This window comes from Rhinatrema bivittatum, chromosome 1, assembly GCF_901001135.1.
Source record: "Rhinatrema bivittatum chromosome 1, aRhiBiv1.1, whole genome shotgun sequence".
Taxonomy (NCBI): Eukaryota; Metazoa; Chordata; class Amphibia; order Gymnophiona; family Rhinatrematidae; genus Rhinatrema; species Rhinatrema bivittatum.
This window is the reverse complement of record NC_042615.1, coordinates 836,456,062-836,470,772: the sequence shown is the minus strand read 5'-3', so window position 1 is coordinate 836,470,772 and position 14,711 is coordinate 836,456,062. Positions and strand designations below refer to the sequence as shown.

The following is a 14,711-nucleotide window of genomic DNA, read 5'->3' as shown; positions in this document are numbered from 1 at the left end:
AATTCTATATGGATTATGAGAGTGAAGTCTGGAATATATAGGAAGGGACAGAATGTCAATATAAGTCCTGCACCTCCAGTTCTGTAACTCTGTGCATCCACTGAAATTCCCCCAAACAATGGAGCTTGGATGTTTCCCTTACAGCTCATCATACTAAAAGATATTTTCAAATTCTGGTGTCACCTCACAGTAACAGCAGCACAAACACCTTCCACTGCCAGACACATTGTGAACTAACATAAAGCACCGCAAAAGAGACACCCAAAATCTATGCTGCAATCCCATCATAACATAACAGTAATAACACCAAGGACTCAAACAACAATAACCCTACCTGTGAATAAGCAAGGATAAATATTACACTGGGTCCTAGAATACCAATACACCACCTACTGAGGAAACAAAACAAACCCAATTGCTATAGATCCCTATGCTAGCAGAATCTCTCATCATGGTCACACACACAGAGCAGAGACAGACCTTCACCAAATACAGAATACAAAATAAAGGAGCACAAATTAGAAAAAACTGAAATGGAAACCCCAAGAAGCCAGACTCTGTGTATTAGCAATGGAAAAACAGAACAACCATTCCTCATAAAACAAATAAAATCAAGAAACAAAGCATCAGTTATAATAGTAAAACCATACTAATAAAATATTTTAAAACTACTGATAAATAGAATTTCTATTAATTAAAATCATATACATTTTTTACAATTTCCCAAACACCAATAAAATATTTCAAAACAGTACATATATCAAATAACACACAATAATTAAAACTAATAAGGATTTTAAAAAGCCCCTGCTGTCCATACATGGGAGCTCTTGATTTCCAGTCACCCTGATATTGTCGAGGATTAGGAGGTTATCCTCTCTCTCTCACACATACTCACATGTCCATTCTCTCTCACACATACACTGTCACATACATACACATTCATGCTCTTATACCCAATCATAACCTCTCGCTCTCACAGACACTGACACACTCTCAGGGTGTAAGACACTCTCTTCCCCCCCCCCCCCCCCCCCCCCCCCCCCCACTCACACACACTCACTCTTACTCCCCTGGATTTTCTCATACACACTCATGCTCTCACTGGCTCCCTCACATACACACAAACACACACTCCCAGGCAAGCTCCCACTCGTTCTCACACAGACACACACACACAGGCAAGCTCCTAGTCATTCTCACACTGAACCCCAGGCAGGCTCCCATTCATTTTCACACCATTCCCTCTCCATCCCCCAGGCATGCACACATTCATTCTCACACACACAGACCCCCAGGCAGGCACCAATTTATTCTCACACACACACATACACCACAAACAGGCAGGCACATATTCTCACACATACAAACCCCAGGAAGACACCCATACATTCTCATTCACAGACACACCATCAGGCAGGCACCCATGCATTCACACACATACTAGGGATGTGAATCGTTTTAGGACGATTAAAATTATCGTCCGATAATTTTAATATCGTCTTAAACCGTTATGGAACACAATACAATAGAGATTCTAACGATTTATCGTTATAAATCGTTAGAATCGTGAGCCGGCACACTAAAACCCCCTAAAACCCACCCCCGACCCTTTAAATTAAATCCCCCACCCTCCCGAACCCCCCCCAAATGACTTAAATAACCTGCGGGTCCAGCGGCGGTCCGGAACGGCAGCGGTCCGGAACGGGCTCCTGCTCCTGAATCTTGTTGTCTTCAGCCGGCGCCATTTTCCAAAATGGCGCCGAAAAATGGCGGCGGCCATAGACGAACACGATTGGACGGCAGGAGGTCCTTCCGGACCCCCGCTGGACTTTTGGCAAGTCTCGTGGGGGTCAGGAGGCCCCCCACAAGCTGGCCAAAAGTTCCTGGAGGTCCAGCGGGGGTCAGGGAGCGATTTCCCGCCGCGAATCGTTTTCGTACGGAAAATGGCGCCGGCAGGAGATCGACTGCAGGAGGTTGTTCAGCGAGGCGCCGGAACCCTCGCTGAACGACCTCCTGCAGTCGATCTCCTGCCGGCGCCATTTTCCGTACGAAAACGATTCGCGGCGGGAAATCGCTCCCTGACCCCCGCTGGACCTCCAGGAACTTTTGGCCAGCTTGTGGGGGGCCTCCTGACCCCCACGAGACTTGCCAAAAGTCCAGCGGGGGTCCGGAAGGACCTCCTGCCGTCCAATCGTGTTCGTCTATGGCCGCCGCCATTTTTCGGCGCCATTTTGGAAAATGGCGCCGGCTGAAGACAACAAGATTCAGGAGCAGGAGCCCGTTCCGGACCGCTGCCGTTCCGGACCGCCACTGGACCCGCAGGTTATTTAAGTCATTTGGGGGGGGTTCGGGAGGGTGGGGGATTTAATTTAAAGGGTCGGGGGTGGGTTTTAGGGGGTTTTAATGTGCCGGTTTTGCGATTTTTAGATTTTTCACGATTTTTCACGATTTTTTCACGATATTTTACCCCCCCAAACGGCAACAATACGATTCCCTCCCCCTCCCAGCCGAAATCGATCGTTAAGACGATTGAGGACACGATTCACATCCCTAACACATACACCCCCAGGCAGACTCCCATTCATACACATGCACACTAAAGGCAGAGACCCCCTCTCTTTCTTTTGCCAGCAACCTCAGAGCCTCTCTCATTCTTCTGCTGCCACTGCCACTGCTGCCGCGTGGCTATTGCAGAGGTGCTGATTGCTGCTATTGGCACTGAAGCCCATTCTGCTGCCTCCTCTGTGCAGGCCCCATGGGCTTCCAGTTCCTCTATGTTGATCTCGTACATTGTGAGATCCGCATAGAGAAAGTGCTACTCTTGCACATTCCCAAAGATTACATGTGCCAATCACTAAAAAGTAATTTATTTCTTTTTACATTTGCTGTCTGATCTTAGTTTTCTAATCGGTTGGTCACAGGCTTTTTTTTTCCATCTTCCCTTTCTTATTTTTTTGCCAATTCCTTTTATAACATATTTCTTTTCTCTCCATCTGTCTGCTTCCCTCAAACACACAGTCAGGTTCTCATTCTCACATGCTTTCTCTCTCTCACATACACAGGCATTCTCACATGCTGTCCCTCATACAATTATTTATACACAGTCTCTCTCTTGCACATCCTGTCTAACTCTCACTCCCACATGCTGTCTTGCTCAAGCACAGGTTCTCACTGTCACATGCTCTCTCTCATACAATCATTCCTACACACAGGCTCTCACTGTCACATGCTGACTCACACACACACACAGGCTCTCTCTCACTCCCACATGCTGTCTTGCTCAAGCACAGGCTCTCACTATCACATGCTGTCTCTCACACACACAGAGGCTCTCCCATGCTGTCTCTGCAAACATTCAGGTCTTCACTCACACCCACACACACAGTCTCTCAACTCATCTCATACACGCACACATACACACTGTACAAACCCTCAGTCTCTCTCTCACCTCTGGGCCTCCTCTTCACGGGCCACTGCAGGATGGGCTCTGCAGCGGCCCCGGTCTTCTCGAGCTGCGCTGATCCTCTTCTGCACGCGGCTGATGCTCCTCCTCTTTCCTGCCCGCGCGGCTCCGGCAACATTTTTCTTCCGGGGCCGCGCGGGCAGGAAGGAGGAGAAGTTCCTGCATTGGCTGATGCTCCTCCTCTTTCCTGCCCGCGCGGCCCCGGCAACATTTTTCTTCCGGGGCCGCGCGGGCAGGAAGGAGGAGAAGTTCCTGCATTGGCTGATGCTCCTCCTCTTTCCTGCCCGCGCGGCCCCGGCAACATTTTTCTTCCGGGGCCGCGCGGGCAGGAAGGAGGAGAAGTTCCTGCATTGGCTGATGCTCCTCCTCTTTCCTGCCCGCGCGGCCCCGGCAACATTTTTCTTCCGGGGCCGCGCGGGCAGGAAGGAGGAGGAGGAGCACCAGCAAGTTTAGATGCGACTGTACCACGGTCCTGCCGATCTTCTTGTTGTGTGTATCCGGCACACAGCATAGCAGTAGTTCACCGCTCAGCCGCCATTGGGATGACGTCCACCGGCGGCCATTGGCCATCAGCGGCTCGGCGCCCCCTAATGCTCAGCGCCCTAGGCGATCGCCTAGTTCGCCTAGTGCTTCCGCCGGCCCTGCCTCCTCCTCCTAGTAATACATGTAAATGTTTGTGTGTCTATTGGTTCTCCCCTTCCCTCCACTTATAACTGTTGAGGTCCAAAAACCTGCTAACTATACCTGACTAAAGGTGCCACTAAATATCCAATGAGAGAGAGAGAGAGAGAGAGAGAGAGAGAGAGAACACCTAGCCATAGTGTCCTCTCCCTAGACAGGTATTTGTATCCCTATGGTAGGCCCATCTAGTAACTCGAGTTGAGGTTTAGGTATTAGTGTAGGGGGTTAGGGGCCAACGTGAGACGTATGAACAGGACAGTGGTCTCTTGTGAAGATTTGATGGCCTTCGGAGTGAGGAAACTCAGCCAAAGATGAGATTTGTGCAATGTTCTCTCAACCTAGCTTGATGTTACAGAGTCCATCAAGCTAGGTTGATAAATGACCCCCTGGATTTGTACCTAGGGTAAAGTGTCTTGCCAAAGGTCACAAGGAGTGGCAGTGGAATTTGAACCCTGGTTTCTAGCCCACTCCTGTAACCACTAGACTATTCCTCCAGTCTTATTATGCCCCACGGCATTGTTGTTTATTGTATTATGTGTGTACTATGTAACCCATCCTGAACTTTGCAGGGCACAGGCTAGAAATGATTTTAAATAAATAAATATCCATCTGCTGACCAGACATATTGCCCTGGGAAATGAACTATCTGCTAGGAGCCAAAATCCATGATGTTATGGAGAGAGTGCCAGAATTCCTCATGCCTACTGACTATTATCCAATGCTACTCATCTATGTTGGCAGAAATGATATTGCCAAGAAGCACCCAGATTGCATCAAAAGTGACTTCATGGCTCTGGGTGAAACACGGAAATATAGAAGTAACGGCAGTAAAGGACCTAATGGCCCATCTAATCTGCACAGCAAGCCCCCATACTTATCAGTTTCCCCATACTTATCAGTTACTCAGTCAGCCAAGGTCAGGGCTGTTGTTGGTTACTGTTTGAGTCCAATTTCCTTTCCCCCCCTGCCGAAGCAGAGAGCAATGTTGGAGATGCACCAGAAATGTAGTATCAGGCTTTTTGGTTAAGGGTAGTAACTGCCACATCAAGTAAATTAGCCCCATGCTTATTTGTTTTCTCAGACCGTACAGTTCAGTGTCCTTGTTGGTTGATGTCTGAATCCAGTTCCTCTTGTCCTCTTTTCCCTCTGCTGTTGAAGCAGCGAGCAGTGATGGATTTGCATCAACACTATGAAGACTTATTGGTTAAGGGTAGTAACCACCACACCAGCAAGTTACCCCCATGCACTCTTTTCTTCATTTCCATCCTCTAGCCTTTAGGGACCCACAGTGTTTATCCCATGCCCCTTTGAAATTTTGTACCGTTTTTGTCTTCACCACCTCACCCGGAAGGGCATTCCAGGCATCCAGCACCTTCTTCGTGAAGAAATATTTCCTGACAGTAGTTCTGAGTCACTCTCCCTAGAGTTTCATTTCGTGACCCCTAGTTCTATTGGTTTCTTTCCAGCAGAAAAGGTTTGTTGATGACCATGCATCATTAAAACATTTCAAGAATCTGAAGGTCTCGGAATATCTAGTAAGAAAAAGGAGGTGATAATCCCCTTCACAGGTCCTCACCTGGAGTACTGGTTCAGTTCTGGAGACTATATCTCAAAAGGGACAGAGACAGGACGGAGTCGGTCCGGAAAAGGGCGACCAAAATGGTGGGAGGTCTCCATCAAATCTTATGAAATGAGATTGAAGAACCTAAATATGTATACTCTGGAGAAGAGGAGAAGCAGAGGAGATATGGCAGTCAGCAGATAGATGCACAGATAATATTCTTCTCCTCTATGCTCCCTGTCATGGATAAAGGCCCAGGCAGGGAAGTGCGCATTCTGGAGATGGTTGTAAGATCAGGGGTCTGATATTTATCTATTTAAAAATATTTGATATTTCACCTTAAAAAAGATATTTTCAAAGTGGATTACAATCAATGTATAGTATATTTCATACAGTGTTGTTTGCATTTATACCAAACATAAAAGAAACATTTCTGGATGGCTATAAAGAGTGATAGAGTTTGGTGAGGGTTGGTTAAGTAAAGGAGTAAGATAGTGAAGTAGAGGTAGCGACTGCTAGATGCGTTAAGGTGCAGGGCGATGAGACATTGGTAAAAAGGAAAGCACCTGTACAAGGGAAGAGGAGAGTTACCTGAACTGTCAAGTAGCTGAATTACAGAAGTAGTCTTTGTTGCTGTCTGGACACAGTCGTCACAGTCTTTAAAGTGAGTTTAAGGAAAGATAAGGAAGGCTTGGTTGAACAGCCAAGCCTCAGGTTTTATTCCTGAAGGCAAGGTAATTCTCAGGTCTGAGGGATTCTATCATCTTATTCCAAACTTTTTGGGGCAAAGCAGAAGAATGCGTGGAGTCGGATGCAAGTTAATTACGGGATGCAGGGAATGGAGCTCTTGAAAAGGGGCAGATGGTAGCAGATGTTGGGTGAAGTAATCTGGGGCCTGAGTTGCTTATATATTGAAAGACAAAGCAAATTGTATCCGGCATTCAACAAGGAGCCAGTGCAGTTGTTTTAAGTTTGGTGTTATATGGTCCATTGCTTTGGCTTCTATCAGAATTCTTGCAGCTGTACTTTTTTTTACAAAGTTGGAGGCTTTTCAGATAATGTTGTGAGATGCCATGGAAAAGAGACTAAAACTGTGAAAGATTTCAAAGGGGCATGGGATAAAAACACTGTGGATCCATAAAGTCTCGAGGATGTGAATGAAGAGAAGAGGCATGGGGGTGGCTTGCGGGAATGATGGTTACTTCCTGGTGATTAATACCCTTATTCAATAAACATACACACGGTTAATGCGACTCCAACATTGCTCTATGCTTCAACGGGAAGAGGAAATGTGGGACAAGGATTTGCAGTCACAAATAAGCGTGGGAGTAGATTGCTTGTTGCGGCGGTTACTACCCCGAACCAATACTTCACTTTGAATACATATACAGCACAGCTCACTGCTTCAACGGCAGGGGGGAATGAAGAAATGAGGATTTATATTAAGACAACCAACAAGGACTAAATTGCACAGACTGGGTAAACAAATAAGAATGGGAGTAGCTTGATTATTGTGGCGGTTACTACCCCTAACCAATTAGGCTTGATACTTCACTTTTTTGCAGCTCCAGCACTGCTCTCTACATCAATAGCAGGGGTAGAAGGAAAATTAGAACCAAATAGTTACCAATAAGGGCCCTGACCTCAGCAGTCAGAATTGCAGATAAGTATGAGAAAATAACTGTGAAAGCTTGCTGGGCAGACTGGATGGGCCGTATGGTCTTCTTCTGCCATCACTTCTATGTTTCTATGATCAGGGTGGCAAAGTGAAGTAGGTGAATCTGACACAGGTGCATAAAGATGGCCCTTACTACCTTAATAGTGTGAGTTTCCATTGTGAGGTGAACTCGCAAACTTTGTACTGAATTCTTAGGTTTCAGGGGAGTTCTTGCTAGGGAGAGCAGAGATATTCAGAGCTGGGGTGCCCTTGTCAGATTAGCCAGAGGAGCTCAAATTTGGAGAGATTCAACTGGAGTATGTAGTTGTGGAATCAGTGTGCTCCTGCTGTAAGAGCAAGGTTAAGCTTGATTTGGAGGAAGTTTGGTTTGTGTTCCTGTTTTGATACAGAACTGAATGTCATCGGTGAAAAGGTGGTATTCAGTGTTGAAGAACTGGATGGTGTTGCAGGTCAGAGGAATGTAAATGTTGAAGAGATAGGGGAAAGCACTGAACCCTGGGGCATTCCACAGGTTGGGCTCTGTTGTGGAGAAAAAAGTCTAAACCTTTCCTCCTGCTAATTGTTCCATAAATTGACTTTGCTATTCTCTGTCCATCCCATGAGATCCTCGTCCCTAAACTCTCTGCTCTCATTCTTTCCTTTAGGATGGTCTCCTTAACGGTGTGTTGAGCGGGGTAAGTCTAACCTTTTGCTCCTACTAGTTGTTCTGTAAAGTGACTCTGCTATTCCTTGCCCTTCTCATGAGATCCTCCTCCCTAAACTCTCTAATTCGTTGTTGTATAACCCGAATGGAATAGTGGTAAGTCTAAACCTTTATTCCTGCTAATGCTTCCCTAAAGTGACTCTGCTATTCTGTGTCCTTCTCATGAGATCCTCCTACCTAAACTCACTGTTCTCTTTCTTTCCTTTAGGGTGGTGCTGTTGGCACTGTGACTGGTGCTGCGGTAAGTCCAAATCTTTGCACCTGCTAATTGTTCTGTAATTGCCCGTCCCATAAGATCCTCGTCCCTAAACTCTCTGCTCTCATTCTTTTCTTTAGGGTGGTAATGTTGGTGGCTCTCTGGTAAGTCTAAACCTTTCCTCCTGCTAATGTTTCCCTAAAGTGACTTTGCTATTCTGTATCCTTCTGATGAGATCCTCCTCCCAAACTCTCTGCTCTCATTCTTTCCTTTCGGGGAATCTTCTTAAACTTGTGACTGCTGTTTTGGTTAGTGCAAACCTTTGCTAGATTTGAAATTGTGCTACTGTATCTTTGCAAACACTGTTTTTGTTCTATCCTAGGGTGGTGCTGGTGCCCTTGGTTAACTGCTGGTAAATAAACAACATGTTTTTACTAATATAACGAGTTTGTAATCAGAAGAAATGCTATTGTGCTGACAAAACCTTCCCATGAAATTAAGCTGTAGAATTTTACCATAAAATTGGCAGAATGTGGCAACGCTGCTTCCATGAACAGGGCCGGCTCTAGCTTTGAGTGCCAAACACTCTCGCAAGCCTCCACCACTGCCACCTTTCCTTCCTCCGGTGCACAAGGAGGAAGTAATGCTGCTGGTGCCACCACTGCCATGTTTGTTTGAAAAAAAGAAAAGATAAGAGGTACAGGGTGACAGGGGTGGTGGTCACAGGTGAGGTCATGGGAAATAGGGAGGAGGGTGAAGGGAGGGAATTGCCAAATTTTCATGCAGCCTAGGAGAGGAAAATTTCATGCACCAGGGTTCACAAACCACAGCATCCTCCAAAATCCAGCAAACATAAACCCTAAGTCTGGCCACTAGGTGTCACCATTGCACAATGACAGTGGCTTCCTCCCAGCAGGGACTGTGAACGCTGCCTCTGCAGCATCTCTGGCTGGCCCAGGGGGCAGCGTCATTGCCTGGGAACTGAACCAGAATCTGATGACTATATGCAATCAGAGGTAGATATTCAGTGCAACAGTGAGCAGGAATATTATCCAGATAACCAGCTGGGTAACTTTACCCACATATTCACCAGTACTAAACCAGATAACTCTGTCTTTGAATGCATAGCCAGGTAACTTTAGCTAGGTACTATCTTTTAGGACAGGTATTTTTCTACCAGTACTGACTATCAGCATTCACTGGCCCCAGAAAAGTTAAACTGCTTGTATCCAGGGATACAGATCTTTTCCAACAGTAAACTCCTTGCTGATCATTGGTTGCATGCAAAGTCAATGAACAAACAATCACAGGACATTTATATTTATTTAAGCAATTTACAAGCTGCCTTTCTGATCAAAACACTCAAAGTGATTGAGAATTACAGAACCATCTGCATCATAATGCAATTTTCAAATGCATTTCTGTTTTAGGTGTGGGAAATGGAGTTTTATAAAATTGCCAGCCCGATAGGAGGATAAACTTACATGCATATATCAAATTGGCACGTAGCTTTTCCAGACTGTACAGAGTTGGTGCAGGGTTCGTACTTATCATAGGATGATATTGTGATGTCACAAGTAACGTAGGTGGCAAAGAAAGTGCATAAATTACAGCAGATGTGAAAGGGAACGTATGAGTATATGTTTACTTTCAGGCCAATACTGTAAGGTGTGCTTGGCCGAGCACGCTCTTTAACACGCGCTTTGATGTGCGCACGCTATCCCTTATATTGTAAGGGGTTTAGAACGTCAAATCACCCCCCTCCCCCCTCCAGAAACTAATAGCGCTCATCTGATGAGTCTACTTGTTATTCACCCGGGATACTGAAAGTAAAATGTGCAGCCAATCCGCACATTTTATGCTCAGAAATTAATGCCTGCCCAAGCATTTTATGAACAGATATGGATTTAAAAATTGCCTCCATAATGGAAATAAATTAGAATAAACATTAAATTGAGGGAGGAGGAATAGCCTAGTGGTTAGAGATAGAGTGGGCTATGAACCAGGAGACCAGGGTTCGAGTCCTGCTGTGTCACTTTATTCTCCATTGTCTCAGGTACAAAAACTTAGATTGTAAGCCCTCTGGGGATAGAGAAATACCTACAGTACCTGAATGTAAACTGGTGTGATATCTCGATCGAGATCAAATGTCGGTATATAAAAATAATACATAAATAAATTAACCCTGCCCCCAATCACCAGCCTAAGAGGCATAGCATGGATCCAACCGTGACAAAGGACAGAAACTACCAGCAACCCAGCCCACCCATAGCACAGCATCCTGACAGCCCTCAACACCAAGACTCGTGCTGACCGAAAAAGGCAAATGTCTTCCACCAGAATTCCACACAAACAAGCAAACCTAGGGAGGGCAGGCAGGGAAAAAGGAAGCTAATTAATGTCCTTAAATATCCAACTACCTTTCAAACTTTGCTGTGGGTGGGGTGCTATGGCGAACCCCACTCGGGGTGTATAGTGTGCCCTTGGGCCTCAGCCCAACCCCAGAGCTTCCAGGACCAAGCCGAGGGTTGACGGCATACACAGCATGGCTGGCAGTCTTACCCTCCACCAGGCCTGCAGGCTTCCATGGCCAACAACAAGGAGATGTTGGAAGTTGAATGGTCCTCCGACCATTCTGAGCCCTTTTGGACCTGCTGCTCTTACTATCCATGCTGCTTGTGTGCTGCCGGTCCGTTCTCATCCATATCAGTACTACCAACTCTCAGATAATGGTAAGATGTAGAGAAGGGGACCGGTGAGAAACGAGTAGATAAGAGACAGGTGGGGAGATGGAAATGTGACGCAGATAAAAGACGAGTTGATAAGTGTGGAGGCATGGTGATGAAAGGAAGAGAAAAAGCTCTTTATCAGGCAAATGGAAAAAAGATCCTTAGAAGCAAACAAAAATACTCTAGGAAAAGGAGTGAGAGGTAGAGAAAATGGAAAGCGATGATAGCACAAGACTAGTACAATGATGAAAAGTGATGGGCAACCAAAAAGAGGAATCCAGAGAAGCTCCTGTTTGGGACCTTGATTAGTACAATGATGAAAAGCGATGGGAAACCAAAAAGATTAATCCAGAGAAGCTCCTGTTTGGGACCTTGATTAGTACAATGATGAAAAGCGATGGGAAACCAAAAAGATTAATCCAGAGAAGCTCCTGTTTGGGACCTTGATTAGCACAATGATGAAAAGCGATGGGCAACCAAAAAGATGAATCCAGAGAAGCTCCTGTTTGGGTCCTTGATTAATGCAATGATGAAAAACGATGGGCAACCAAAAATATGAATCCAGAGAAGCTCCTGTTTGGGACCTTGATTAGCACAATGATGAAAAGCGATGGGCAACCAAAAAGAGGAATCCAGAGAAGCCCCTGTTTGGGTCCTTGATTAGTACAATGATGAAAAGTGATGGGCAACCAAAAAGAGGAATCCAGAGAAGCTCCTGTTTGGGTCCTTGATTAGTACAATGATGAAAAGCGATGGGCAACCAAAAAGATGAATCCAGAGAAGCTCCTGTTTGGGACCTTGATTAGCACAATGATGAAAAGCGATGGGCAACCAAAAAGAGGAATCCAGAGAAGCTCCTGTTTGGGTCCTTGATTAATGCAATGATGAAAAGCGATGGGCAACCAAAAAGAGGAATCCAGAGAAGCTCCTGTTTGGGTCTTTGATTAGTACAATGATGAAAAGCGATGGGCAACCAAAAAGAGGAATCCAGAGAAGCTCCTGTTTGGGTCCTTGATTAGTACAATGATGAAAAGCGATGGGCAACCAAAAAGAGGAATCCAGAGAAGCTCCTGTTTGGGTCCTTGATTAGTACAATGATGAAAAGTGATGGGCAACCAAAAAGAGGAATCCAGAGAAGCTCCTGTTTGGGACCTTGATTAGCACAATGATGAAAAGCGATGGGCAACCAAAAAGATGAATCCAGAGAAGCTCCTGTTTGGGACCTTGATTAGCTTACGTGGCATAGAAACAGGGATCATTTGAAGTATGTTGACTTGGGCATATTATTCATGTGGAGGAACTGTCAGCAATCAGTGGAGCTCTGGGCTTCCTTCAACCTCACCGGTTACGTAATGACGAGGACCATTTTCCTACAGTCCTGCAGGTGTGCCTGCAAGCTCTTGGCAAAGTTTTGCTCTGAAAATGCAGCCTGCATGCACACGACGCCGCTACAAAATTACCCGTTCACCTTGCATGTGTAAAGTACGTGTTGGAAAATATGCGCAGAGATGTAAAAATGAAATTTCCATGCATACTTTCACTCCCCGACCTCTGCCGGGTCCTTGTTGTAGGTAAACCTTGTCAATCACAACCCTTTACCCAAAAAACCACTGTATTCCAGTTTACCTTAGTGTGTATCCACAAATCCAAATCAATGGTACAACTGGTCAATCTTAATTAGTATAATTCTTTAGCCAAATGTATATGTGGGCCCCTTACTCTAAGGGTCTGTATTTCAGCACAGACTCTAATGTGGTATAGGGTCACCTTACTTTTATTACAACACCTTTTTTTTGTTTAGTTTTTTGTTCATATGTTAAAATTATTATCTATATCTCTAAAGTCTCAATAGAGCACTTAATTGTTACTTCTCGCCTCTGGCGCAATGTTAAGAGATACAAGAGGAAAAGTGATACTCATCCAATCCAATCTTGGTTAGCATCCCGACACGATCGTGTTTCGGACAGAGTCCTGCCTCAGGGGGTTTCCTTCAGTATCTACATTCATCGTTCGAGAACACCATCCCTTGTTAAATGTTGCAACGTCTTGCCCTTCTTGTATTCTTGGCTTTCGTGTGCTTCTTAATCTTGCGCAAGCCCGTCTGAGCCGTCTCCTCCCCCCCCCCCCCCCCCATTGACTTATCTGTGAGAGGGCAGAGGCTTGCTAGTGTGCTGTCTGGCCCTGGGGATTGCTCCTTCCTCACTCTACATCAGGAAGGGGGTGAGCAGGGAAATTTATTTTCATTTTTCCATTGGAGGGGAGTAACGGATTCTTTCATTTGCTGAACCAAAATAAACATTAAGTGCTAAATATTCGGTGCCAGTTAAATAAATAAGTTTGGATTTATCCAGCTATGTGGAGGAATTTCAATATTTGGCCGCACGTAGCCGGATAACTATTTATCCAGTTAAGTCATGAGTGGGACGGGGTATTCTGGGGCACGGCTACTAATCCAGCTAACTTAAGGCCAGTTTCATCAAATGCTTTCCCCATACACCCAGAATGGAAGAAAAGCCATAATGAGTGAAGGCCTTATCTGGGTAAGTGGCAATATTCAGATTTATCCAGTGGCACAGCCACGTCACTGAACTTACCTGCATAACTATAAGAGTCTGGCTAACTTTAGACTTCCTCTGTAACAGGTCTCATTTACCCAGCTAACGCTTTCTGAATATCCCAGACAAGTTAGCTGCATAGGTTTATCCAGAAAACTTGTTCGGCCATCTAGAGGCTGAATATTGACCTCTAAATTACTGAAACCTGAATTTAAAAAAAAACTTACAATGATAAAAACAAACCATTTTTTTCCTTGCACATCCCTAGTGTTCTCCTTCTTGGGATCACCCAGGTCTGTATTTACTGTCATATTCTCTCTTTTAGGAGATCCTACTCCATCACTTAGAGGAGTCCATAAGGAGACAACTGCTGAAGACCAATCCCTCTCCTTCCTGTCTGTTTAATACGAAGGATCTTCTTCCATTTCTGCTGGAACGCGAAGATCTTATCCACCATGGACTCTTACATTGTTTCTTCAAAAAGTAAAAGCATTGACATTTCTGACTCCTTTCCTGTCTATTTAATACGAAGGATCTTCTTCCATTTCTTCTGGCACACGATGATCTTATCCACCATGGACTCTTGCATTGTTTCTTCAATAAATTAAAAGCATTGACATTCCTGACTCCTTTCCTTTATTGTTTGCTTCCTTGATGGAATTGGATTGTGGTCTACCTGCTTCTATCACATGGGAGTTTCTTCTCGCTGCTCTAATGACAAAATGCCCTGCCCTGGGGATCAGTGCTACAGGAACCTTTTTACTGGATAGATCTTATCTAAATAAATGAAAATGTATTTGAATCATTTCTCCATTTCCATTTTTTTATGTAAAATTATTATATACTGATCAAAGCGATGCAAAGCCTCACGTGCAGATGTTTAGTCTATCAATAAGCATGGAATACATTGTAAGAATGGCATGCAGGGCTCCAATGGGATCTCAGCTAAGGAGTGTAGCCTTGTAGCAAGGTCATGCTGTGCACTGTAGAGTACAGGAAGGTTCCATCTTAGCCACAGCACTAGTACAGATTCTGCATCATTCAGTGACCCCCTAGTGCCATTTACCTGGTTCCATGAGTGAGTGCCTCTCTCTCTTGATGTCAGCAGGAGCTCACGGAAATATAGGGTGACTCAGAAACCC

At 45.1% G+C, this 14,711-nt stretch overlaps 1 long non-coding RNA gene across 1 annotated transcript; it reads left to right on the top strand.

Moving 5' to 3' along the window:
• Positions 1-8,296: 8,296 nt before the first annotated feature.
• On the top strand, positions 8,297-13,958 carry LOC115082603. The gene is made up of 4 exons (XR_003854208.1): positions 8,297-8,330; positions 8,426-8,449; positions 8,668-8,697; positions 13,895-13,958. It is a non-coding gene; the product is annotated as an uncharacterized LOC115082603 (long non-coding RNA).
• The last annotated feature ends 753 nt before the right edge of the window (positions 13,959-14,711 follow it).